At 33.4% G+C, this 12,665-nt stretch overlaps 1 long non-coding RNA gene across 5 annotated transcripts; it reads right to left on the bottom strand.

Annotated features, from left to right (window-relative positions):
- Nucleotides 1-408: 408 nt before the first annotated feature.
- On the bottom strand, nucleotides 409-5,565 carry LOC110113734. 5 transcript variants are annotated; one of them, XR_003701549.1, is made up of 6 exons: nucleotides 5,290-5,565; nucleotides 4,977-5,077; nucleotides 4,785-4,890; nucleotides 4,558-4,698; nucleotides 790-884; nucleotides 409-677 (listed from the first exon to the last, which is right to left on the bottom strand). It is a non-coding gene; the product is annotated as an uncharacterized LOC110113734 (long non-coding RNA). The 5 variants fall into 5 exon arrangements; XR_003701551.1 differs by having other exon boundaries at nucleotides 409-666; nucleotides 5,290-5,564; XR_003701547.1 differs by having other exon boundaries at nucleotides 409-884; nucleotides 5,290-5,560.
- Nucleotides 5,566-12,665: the final 7,100 nt, after the last annotated feature.

The raw sequence follows: 12,665 nt of genomic DNA, 5'->3' as shown, positions 1-12,665 counted from the left end.
TTGTCCACACATTAAATCTCTTCCTTTGGCTGATGAAATAAGCAAGACTTGCAACATTAAGATACCTAATAATTACAAGCTACTCCAACCCGATTTCCCTTGGCAGACATGGAGAAATGAAGGTTATTATTAATTGCCATCCCGTGCTCAACAATCTCATTATAAATGTGTTGTGGGTGTTACTAATGGATATGTTGAAGAGTATTGCCTCCTTAGAAAAGCTGATTATCACAGATAATATTGATGAGGCTTTGTTATTATACAAAGTTTAAGAGATCAGCCAAGCTAAAAGTCAAACAATAAAGTTATGATCAAATTAATGCTAACCTTATATCAATCAAACTCGTTTTGTCAGAAATCTTTTGAATCCCGGATATTTCGCTGAAGCAAAACCTCCGACAGGGGTAAAGGCGCGGCTTTGTCGTTAAAAGAGAGCAGAAGGAACGGAAGTTTTTTTTTTTACACATAGCAACGCCTTCAAACTTCTGTGCTAGTTCCAGCTCTCAAATACCTCCTCCGATCAGCTCCAAGCAAGTCAAACCGCTTGACCACAGCTGCTCCGAGCCGTTAAACCACTCGATCCTCTAGCCGACGCCTTCTCTGAACTAAACCTCCACCTGCACGTCCCAACCTCTTTGCCGCGGCCGGATTAGGTGGGTTTCTCCTCTTCGTCGTTTCTCACAACAAGGAGATTTTTTTTTTTTAATAAAGTATTCAATCTATTACAAGCCAAGCCACTACCAGACAAAACTCTCATTGCTTTTGATAATCTATTTCCTGAACTTTTACCTTTTGTCAGGTTCACGTGATCACATTGCTTATTTCCCTTCACAACTTTATTGCTTTAACTTTCTTATTTCCCTTCCCATTCCCATGAAATTGTTCTGGCAAATAAAATAGCCCATTATAAACTACATCTGCTTGGCTCATACTACATTTCTTCTTAAAACAGAGAGAGATTTTTTTAGTCATCTATTTTATTATTGCTGCTAGTGTTTATTGTTATTAGTTTTCTTTTTCTTTTTATTAGTCATTAATATTGATATTCATATTAAATGCTAATATTATGTATCAACTTTAATGTTAGTATTGAATATTAACATCAATATTAATTTTGTCCCCATCTTGCAGATACTCCTTTTTTTACTTTATTTTATTGATTGATTTCTCAATGCATTAGATATTGGTAGGATTTTATATCTGCGGCATTATTAATGTCATTTTATTAGTTAGTCATTCATGCCACTGCTGTTAGTTTTAGAAATATGTTTTTAAATACCCATGCATGAAAGAAAAAATGGTATTTAATGATATTTAATGACCTACTCAAGTTGTTAACTAGAGAGGTCTCGAGATTTAGATTTTATTGACGCGGATCAAATCTCCTTAAAAGCTAAACTGGGGCTTCCTTCTTTTTATTTTTTTCCTTTTGAATTAAGATCTAATCCAAAGAAAATTAAATTGGGCATAGAAATTAAATCTTTCTAAATACTAAAATTCAGATATGAGGTGAATGACTACAATGACTACAGAGTAGCGATTCAAACCTAATCTAACAAAATGCAAAGGGGCTAGAAGGCCCGACTCCTAAACAAATAATAATAAAAATAAAATAAGATAGAAGCCCTGCTCTCCTGGACTTATAATCCTTCTTGGATAGGATTGCCAACTAAGCGCCACCAAGTGCTTTGAAATTATATCCGGTCATATGTGGTGCAAGAGAAGATGGGTTGTTGTTTTAACAAGAAGATTGGGATCGACATCTAAGAAATTTTAGTGACCCCGGACCATTAGTGTTGGATCATTCTTCTAAACCTAAATGCAGTTAATGTTTTTTTTTTCTGGTGGTATGTTAATGTGGTGGGTATTTTATCATTTATATCTTCTTACTTATCTTTCTATGTTGTTAAAGGGGTTTTGCTTTGTTTTGAATAGAAAACTATTCCCTAAACACTACCACGAACTAGTCTCCAGGCAAGTATGCAAGTGTCTGTCGTACGCCAGTTTATGTTTTCTTTTTATGTAAAATCATAGAAGTTTTAGTTTATAAAACACAAAGTTTGAAATGTCGGTCAAAGTTCTAGTGACAATTATTTTATTTCCTAACTAAACGTTTCAATTTTCAGTTCTAGTCAAAATTGTAATCAAATGGGTTTTATTTTTATTCTGGATTTGGGTTTGCAATTAATGATTTAAAATTTATAATGAAAAGAAAATGATAAATGATATAAAGTATGAATAGTGAAAGATAATACACATAAACAGTACATAAAGAGATACATAAAAAAAGAACTAAATAACTTAATCCCTTAACCTGGAATCTAAGATTACTAAAGTTACATCTAATGTATGTTGGATTTTTAGGTAGATAGATGTTTGAAAGTTGCAAACTATCCTACCTAGTAGATATGACGCCCCCGATCAAGATCCCATGGTTGTCCATCGTCTCCGGCTCGTCAATCTACATAACCTATTGGTCGAATGTCGACCTAAGGATCCTTGTCAGTAACCATGGGTTACCTCATCCAAGGGGACCTCATAGGCTAAGGGATTAGGGAACCTAACCCTAGGCTGACAGTTAGAAGGTGCACAGGCTATGGATGGTGAACATATGTCTGTGTTATCTAGCCTAGGGTGTCGATCTTATGCTATATGTATATGTTCATGAAGAATAAAGGCTAGTATAAACCTAGTGCCTAAGGCTTCTATCTACACTCCACATCACCTATCGGGGTCACAGGTGAAGTGGATTTGTATTCCGAGTCATTCTAATCTATGAACAAAGATATAGTTGAACCTACGTATATTAAATCATATGATATGAGATGTCATGGTATAATTACAATACATAGAAGGTTAGTGTTTTGTCGTGAGGAATATATACATGAAAAAGAGTGTATCCATAACATTGTAGATGAAACAAAGAGAGTTTCAAATTACACTTTTACCTAAAAGATATCAAGTTATAGCATCATGGTTATCATATATACCTAAGGAAAACATGAACATTTTAGAAAATATAAGTTCTAAGAAGCTTCTATCAATGCAAGACATGTAAACATTGAATAATATTAGAAATATTTAACTAAAACACAAGGACCAGTTATAGCAATTTATTAAACAGAAAAATAGTAACCTTAAGTGCATGGTGGAATGCATTGACATAATACAAACAAGGACCTCGCCAAATAGAATGAAAGAAGACTTGACAATTTTTGCTTAATCAAAATATCATTTCTAAGACACAATTACGGGCAAATGCAAGTAACCATTACATACCAAAAGAGCTCCTTAAACTTCTGTTAATCATATATCCAAATGAAAAATACAAAATTCTCAATTTACGGTTAGTGACATATGTTTCAACAAATAGAAATATTGTATATGTGAGTAAGTGAATATTCTGATTACAATGTACCGGTTAATGAATAAACATATATAAAAAGGAAGAAATTTAAATGGTTGATCTTTTCCTGTTTTTTTTTTTTAATTGTTCAAACAATTATTCAGTAACTTAAAAGAAGACTTTATTCTAAACAGAGAGCAGCCCGCATCCAGACAATTATGAAAGCAAACATCCATATTGGAATATACTTTGTGAGCAAGTAATTTTGTTTCATGTATCTGTGTATGAACATATATATATCTATAACATAAAGTGTACATGTGCCAAAAGTAAGAGAAAAATATGCGGATGAGGTTCATGTTGGCATCTAGGAAAAGAAAAAATTAACAAACTCAAAATGGTTAAAAAAAAAAGAAGAAGAAGTGAAGCATGGAAGCACGCATTTCATCCTTTTTACAAATCTCTCTAATGCATAGAAATTTAAATAACAACACAAAGCACTTTAACGTTTATCTGAAAGTATAGTTCAAGTATCTCAGATTAATTAAAATATCATTTTGATATTGAGAAGTACTTAAAACAAAAAAAACAATAAAAAAACAACTCTTAAGTCGCCAATATTTAAATCCATGCTCAGCAAATTAAAACTCTAAAACTTGCACAACAATATGACACAAATCTCTCCTCTAAAATCCTTGAATATAATTTTGGTAGAATCATGGCAATTGCCTTCATAAGGTTGTTAATAGTTGTATATATATTTGTATAGACAGTTAATTATGCAAAAATGGAGGCTACACATTATGACTCAAAGTCTTCCTTGCTACAGAATAATGTTCTTGAAAAGAAATTGAAATGACTCCAGATTTCTTCTTACAAAAAAATTATGATACAGCAAACAGGGAGAAATGACAATGCCTTACGGAAATATAAGTGTACTATCTACTCAAGTATAGAAAATGTAATAATAATAATAAAAAAGAATCATGTGTGATATTAAAACTGTTTTCAGTAATACAATAAACTCAGAACTGCAATCACAAAAAAATGCGTTAATTCGGCTTGTAAACAAGGGGTAATGCAACAAACTGATGTGACGAACATAAAATTGGAATTCACTTTGCTATAACAAAGCTACATCGTTGATATTCTTGCTCACTTTCATACAGATTCCTTTTATACAGCAGTTGAGGAAAAGGTAAAAGACTTACGAGTTAAGGAAACCAGCAGTCGAGCACGACGAGCGGCGCCGGCAACTGTTCGATCGGGACGTCTGCGCGAGAACACCTTCGGTTTCCAGACGGAGAGAAGACGAAAAACACCCGTCGAGCCAAGGAGACCAAATACGCGACCTAGGGCAGACGTTTGAGGTAATTTATTGCTCACTTTCATACATATTTCTTTTATACAGCAGTTGTGGAAAAGGAAAAAAACTTACGAATTCAAGAAACCAGCAGTCGAGCACGACGAGCGGCGCCGGCAGCTGTTCGATCGGGACGTAGAGCGCGAGAACACCCGTCGGCCAAGGAGACCAAATACGCGACCTAGGGCAGACGTTTGAGGTAATTTAATGCTCACTTTCATACAGATTTCTTTTATACAGCAGTTGTGGAAAAGGAAAAAAACTTACGAGTTCAAGTAACCAGCAGTCGAGCACGACGAGCGGCGCCGGCAGCTGTTCGTTCGGGACGTAGAGCGCGAGAACACCCGTCGGCCAAGGAGACCAAGGGGCTGTTTGGTATCGGATTTATTTCGAGTTTTTAGTAGGATTTACGGTAAATCCAGCCAAACGCAAAAAAAGTAGCGGTAAATCCGGCAAATCCGTAAATCCCGGATTTGCGGATTTATGGCGTAAATCCACTAAATCCCAGTAAATCCTAATCCAGGTAGAAGTCGGATTTACGGGATTTGGCCGAAGAAGCGCGCGAAAGGGAGAAAGTTACCTTCACAGCGAGCGAGCTACCGTCGTTGCTTCAGATCAAAATGTTGTAACGTCCGAAAAAAGTTACCCACTCGCAGCCGAGCTCCTTCCTCCGATCTCCACCAAGCCGCTCGATCCGACTCTAGCAGACGCTCCCCTACCCGGCGCCAAACTCTGCCCTAGCTCCTGTTTTCCGATTCCCCACCAACCAAAGCTCCAGACCCGAACTTCATCTCAGCCACCCCCTTTGCCGATCTAGAGAGCCTACACTCTTCCTCATTTATTTCACTAAGCTGCTAGTAATAAGGTTATTAATACAAAATTATTTACTATTATTCTTAATGTTGTTATTATTTATCTTAGTATTGTCATTAAGATTATTATTATTTAATGATATTATTATTAGTTTTGTTATTAACCATTAGTTATTATAATATTATATTATTATTGTTAGGTATAATAACAATGATAATTTTAATAATAATAATGATTATCATTATTATTATTATTATCATTATTATTATTTTTATTATAACACACCATAACATATATCAAAGATCTAATGGCGCTAAATGAGTAATATTTGTCAGCTCTTCAATATCTTGATCTTATTTAGGATATGAAGCTGTAGATGGCTTGAATTAACTTCTTTTTAATCTGTTAAAAAAATTAGAACCTTTTAAAGATAATTTTTTATGTGATAAGAATAGATCATTTTCTTTCAAGAATTTCTTTAGCATTGTCAAGTTCTTTCATATCAAATTCAGACTTTAACGCATGTTTGAGCTTATATTTTTCAAATGTCTTTGCAGGATAGCATCATTCATCTATATACATTAGCAAGTATATAAGATTTCCAAACAACCACTGATTGAATTTCCTTACAGAAAAGAAAGGACATTAATTTGAGTAAGAAACTCCTCAAACAAATTTTATAAAAGATTTTGTTAAGCAGAGAAACTGCAATTGGAATTTATGTAATAAGCATGGTAGTAATTGGTAGGTTCCAAATCCATCCTTTAAAGGCTCTCTGTTCCTTAGTGGAGGAGGTAGGTAATAACTTTTTAATGAAGAAAACACAAAAATGGGATCTAAATGCTTTTGTGAAGTTATGCCAAAGAGAAGTAAAGTTTGCAAGCAGAGATTATCATTTATCAGTGAAGGCAGCCATGTCGCCTTATGATAAAGCAAAAGCTTTGGAAAAGGCAGCTGGACCAGAAAACGAAATAGACCGAAACAGAGTTGGATATTTTTTTTTTAAATCGTATTTTATATCGTAATTTTTAAAGGCCATCACTGTCAGCATACCAAATTCTGCCTATATTGGTAATGCAGCCATAATTAGCAGCCAAAGATAAATTAATTGTATTGATTACATATAGGGATGTAAGTGAGTTGAGTTGAGTTGAGTTGTATTTTTTCTTAATCAAGCCTCATTTAATTTATATTAAGCTCAAGCTCTGTATCGTATGAGATAGAATCTAAGCTCGAATTCGAGTTTGTGGTTTGATAAACTCGACTTATAAGTTTTTTAGCGAGTGAAATTCAACCTACTTCACGGGCTGATTTGACTCATTTAGTAAGCAAATCTTATGCTCACGGCAATAACTTACCAATTGAATTCCAACATATCAACAAAAAATAATCAATTTTCTTCTATGGAGAGGATCTTCATTTCTGCTTTGTCTTATGCTCATTGGCACCCTAATACTTTATTTGATTAATTGCACACTGAACAATACAATATTATTAACTTTAAAATTGGAAGTAGATTTCAAAAATATCAATGATATTTAGAAATGGTTTTATTAGATATTATCCGAATAAGTTTTATATTAGAGAATTTTTATCCTTATTATTTGGTATTTTATTATTTAAAAAAGTAATATTGTTTAAAATATTTATGCTGATTAAGATATTATTTTGGTCATTTCTTTAAGTTCGAAGTGACAATGGAGTCATTTTTAAGTATTATTAAAGATGAATTCGTGTATGATTTTTTTTTGAAAGTTATAGCTATAAAATTAAAATTTAAGTTTTGTTGAGACTGTTTTCTTATTGTTTCTTAAAGTAAATTTTTAATATAAAAATTAAAATTTTTATACTAGAAAACTGCTTTAACAAATGATAAGAAAGTCATCTCAAATGAATTCATAATCACATTATGTTAAATTTATCTTATACCAAACATTATATATAATGCAGACAAAACAGCACAGAGACATGATTTTTTTAAAAAAATATCTCCTTCAAAAAAATTGGATTTAATGTGTTAAAAAAATTTGTCCATAAAAACAGCTTCATATTTAGAAAATTTTGAATATAAATGAACATGAGAAATGTTATTTTATCTAATTCTGATGTTGGTAAATATTTTCAGAAACAGTAAGTGGGGATTAATCTTGAGAATGAGAGTAATAATAGGATAGTATTTTTTCTACTTTATTGTTCTCAAATACCTCGAAGCGAGGAAGGTTAAAGAAGGTAGCCTTGCTGAAGGCACCTGTGATTAGCAATTCCTTATTGTTGAATTTTGCAATTAAAGGATTTGATAATTTAATGATTCTTTCTGCAAATAGAAGAAAGCACAAAAAAAAAAAAAAAAAAATCTGAGGTAGGACTAATAATTAATAACTTCCAGCCGATCTTGTCTCTCTATTTCCGCCCGCTTCCGGCTCTCCCCTTTCTGCTCGAATACCTTTGTGCTATCGTCAATCGGTTCTTGTCGTTTGTCCCTAATCTGTGCTTGCTCACTTGGAGGAAGCGAGGAATCCGTTTTTCTTCGACTTCTCAGCTCTGGTACGTCATCCTCATCCGCCTGCTCTTTTTTTATTTAGTGTTCTCTTGTATTTGGAGAAAGAATCATTAAATTATCAAGTCCTTTATTAAAAAAATCTTGCTTTGTCCTTTCTTAATTGCCACATTCAACAGAAAAGAATTGCTAATCACAATTTCTATCATAATCTAATTCAGTTGCTTACTTGCTTGTAGATGAAAAGCATCTTTAACAAAAGGATGATTTCATTTTTCACTCGTTTTGATGGTGAGTATGGAATCATTGGATATGAGGAGTTTTTGGAGGTGTTTTTATAATTTTAAACAAATGCTAATGTCTAATATTGCATCCTTCCAATGATAAAATTTAACAAGTTTCACCATTTTTAAAGTATGATTTCTAACTTCAAGCAAGAAATTTAACGGAGAGAGAGCTCACATTGATTCTGTGAACATAACCACAGAAAAGCCATCCTAAGAAGCCCACCAAAATAAACACCATAAATAGCGCTGATTGGAAACCGAGAAAGGGGTACCCGATCAGAAAAAGCCATCCTTAGAGACCCTCAAATAACTTATATTCATATATTTGGGTTATTTTTATCCATCTGCTATTCTGCTGCGATACTAAAGGTTGAAGCTTGACTAAGAATGAACATTGTGCTCGTTGTGTAACACTTAATTTGTGACAGATTCATTAATTCCTAAAGCTTATTAGAATTTAATGTTATATTATAACCAATTTTATAATATCAATCTTAATCCTTACATATAAATAGGAGATACATAGTCAAGCTTAAGCACATTCAATATTGAACATTGAATCAAAACTCTAACACATCAAAGTCTCACATAAAATCCAACTAAATTCAAAACTTACAAATAATAATTAAAAAAGAGAAATACATCATCCCTGTCTTAATTATCATATTGTAGTTATATATCCTTTGTAACTTGATGTGCTTGATTAGTCAGGGTCCAATCTTACCTAAATCCCGAAAAGAAATTTGGAACTGATTCTCAAAAGTGATTTGTCCCTATGCTGATGTGTATGTTATAGTTACATTTTGTAACTTGATGATCATATTGGCACAAGGTCCTAATTTTCAAAATTGTCGCACTTCAAAAATTCACCCATGTTCTGAAATACATATTGTAGTTGCATTCACTTGCAGCTTGATGTGTTAGCTTAAGATAGGGTTCAAAAAAAAAAAAACTCTCATTGAAGTCCGAACATTATATTGCAGTTACATAATCTTCGTAGCTCGATATATGTGGTATGACAAAAAAAAAGGGACAAAAGTCAGGTTAAAAAAAAAAAAAAGATTTTCGTCAGAGAAAGCAGTGGGTTTGTTTCTTTCAAAGGAAATTTACCTCTATTTTTTTTGAATCATGCTAGAAAATGGGTTGTGGTTGACTCCTCTAAACACTAAGAAAAGAAGGCCTATGATAATCAATGCTAATAGAAAAGTTTTTTTCCTCACTCCCGCCGCTTTTGTGGGTTGATGTTTTGTGTGAAAAATTTATTTCATCTAGCTTTGAAACTTCGCATTATGACCTTCCTAACCTTAGGAATGTATTATTACTGGTTGATGTGTTGAGGTTTGGAAATCTACTTATAACTGGCCTAATCACCTATAATCAAAGAGCTTGGAATGCCTTTTAGTCCTATTTCTTAAGGGTTACATATGAATACGAAGATTTGCCATGTGGGTTAACTCCAATGAAAAGTGGAACTTAAGGTATGTGCTAAGTTGAGCGTCCTTTTTATCCATCATATTAAATCCCCATTTGCTAATTTGCAGTTTTCTCTTATAGTGAAATTTTCAAATCAGACTGTAGCTAAGTTTATTCTTGGCTTTATCACTCCATTTGAGAAAACTCATGTGGTATCCTTGCTAAGATTGATCATCATAATTCTCTTTTTAAGTAAAAAACTTAGGATATTTCAAGGTTTATTACAAGAGTTAAACTATGATATAGTAAACATTCCCTCTATCATGTGGTTTGATCTTCTCAAAATTAACTGATGGACCATGAATTGATACTAAGTCAGGTGACTTTATAATGCCTTTGAAAGTTTTCTTCTCTTATTATTGAAAAAAAGCATATTTGGGTTCACCCAATATTTATCCATATGTATTTTCTTTTGAATTAAGGTCTATATCAAATTGAATTTTAGATAGAAGTGGATGTCTTGTTCATCTCCTTGTTGTTATACATGTCATAGGCATCTTGAAAGTTGATGAACCTGTTTCATAAATATTTCAGTTAAGTTGTTTATTCCTATTATAAGACAGGGTCCGATTTATAGATCCATCATCATTGTATAAGAGGGTTAATTTTTTGCTCTTATGCTTGGAAGATGATTTTACAATTGGAATAATCATTACAAGGTTTGAGAAAAGGAAAGCCTCCTCTACAAGAGAGAAAAAAATATCTAAAATAATAACAACCAAATAATAAGATAAATTTAAAATAATGTGATTATGCAATGCTATAAATAACTACATTTTGTTTTCATTGTTGAAAATTTGGAAAATAAATAAAAGAAGCAACATTAAATGAATAAAACAGAAGAACAACCTTGCATACAAGTATTTGAAGTAGTAGTGGATAACTGGGAAGCATGCAAGTCGAGACACAGTCCATCCATTGCAAAAGAAAGATGAAGACGACTGGAGCCAAATGATCATATATATGAAAGTTTCATCAGTAGGCAAGCACCCCTAGGGGCGGAGCCAGAATTTTTTTCTAGCGAGGCACAAATCATTAAAGTAAGAAAAAATTTCTCACATTAAAACTTTTTAAGATCCAGAAATGAATAATCAAACAATTTACTAAAATTAAGCAAATGTTGAAGCAGTTTTCACTTTAATTCCAAATTTACTAAATCTGAAACAGTATTTTATCATAATATACTAATAAATGTGAATAGATTGCTCACCGTACGTACCAAAAAACAAAAGCCCATACGCCAAAAATTTCCTCCAAAAACATAAGACCCCTCAAAAAATAAATCAGAAGATCATAATCAACCACAATCATGAAAGGTAAAAAAGATTTTAGTGGCAAAATCTGCTACCAGATTCAGACATCAAACGTATGGAAGAGTTTGGGGTCAGCTTAATCGGCATCAACAAGCCGTAATCCAAGCAAGAATTACGACCAGAAGAAGACCTCCGGCAGATGCTTGTGATTTATTGCCCGTTTCCAACTGAAGGATTTCCTCCTCCTGAACTATCAGCACAAAAACATTGGAAAGAGAAAGAGTTAATTACTTCCCGCATTGGGATGAAAATAATATATGATAATTTTGATTTAATATATAATTAATGTGTCATAAATATATTTAGTTTGATATTAATAATACAGTCAGTGGGGGGTGCCTCCAGAACTCCCATACTGCATCCGCCCCTGAGAACCACCATAAGTTCTATGAACAACATGAAATATGTAAAACTCATATCCGTAACAAAAACAACTACCAAAAATAGCAAAATTAAACCACCAAAAAAATAGTTCTAAAGTTTTAACTAAAGAATTCATTTTGTTTCGCTTCCTCCCGTAGAGTTCAAGGTTTCATAGAATTCTAATGATATGGGAATAAGAAAACCAAAGAAAATCAAATACACTGGGCAGGACAAAAAATGAGATAGAGGACTTACAAGGAGTTGGCATGCTGGATGTCAGCTTCAAGAGCCTTCCGAGAACCTTCGAAGTAAGATATTCTTCAGGAAAAGCATGCGAAGAAGTCGAAGAAGCTTCTTTAGCAACTCGATCTTTCAATACTAAGGGCATCTCCAACCGAAAACTTCATTTTTCACAGCAAAGTAACGCAAAACTTCAAAATGGCGCGGTGATGCTCCAATCGAACGCCATTTTAGGTGTTTTTGAGAAGGTAACGATCGCGGTTGAGAGCAAAAAATGGCGTAAGTGAACAGTGCGACGCCAATATTGGCGTCGCACTGTTCACCTGCGATTAAATGGCCGAAATTTTCGCGTTCGGTTGGAGCGACGGAACGACTCCATACACTCGTTTAGCGTTCGGTTGGAGATGCCCTAAAGCCGGAGGTGAGGTGAGGCGAGAGCGAACCGGTGACGACCTTTAAAGGATGGATTTGGAACCTGCCAATTACTACCATGCTTATTACATAAATTCCAATTGCAGTTTCTCTGCTTAACATAATCTTTTATTAATTTCTTTGAGAGATACTTCTTTGAGTTTCTTACTCAAATTAATGTCCTTTCTTTTCTTTAAGGAAATGCAGTCAGTGGTTGTTTGGTAGCAGGGTTTTAGTAGGAGTTAAGCAATATTTATATTCAATTTAGTCATGGTTCCTTAATTTTAATTCATGCTTAAATATGTGGTTTCATATGGTAACGAGCTATCTAGATCTAATCCAAACTCTACTCAATTCAAATTTAATCCAAGTTAGATTTGATTCATTAGTCGGCTTATGAACTACAATCTGGACTATTCATGCTAATAGTGGTCTGATTAGTTAGTTCTCTTTTAGTCTCGCTTATGATATAAAGTAGTTTTCTTGTCAAATGTACAACAAATTTTCCACATTCATGTTGAGTTTGGATTTCAAGGAAGATATTATGATAATAATTTTT

Source organism: Dendrobium catenatum, unplaced genomic scaffold, assembly GCF_001605985.2.
Source record: "Dendrobium catenatum unplaced genomic scaffold, ASM160598v2 fragScaff_scaffold_858, whole genome shotgun sequence".
Classification (NCBI taxonomy): Eukaryota; Viridiplantae; Streptophyta; class Magnoliopsida; order Asparagales; family Orchidaceae; genus Dendrobium; species Dendrobium catenatum.
The sequence above is the reverse complement of the archived record's forward strand: the minus strand, read 5'-3'. Positions and strand labels throughout refer to the sequence as shown.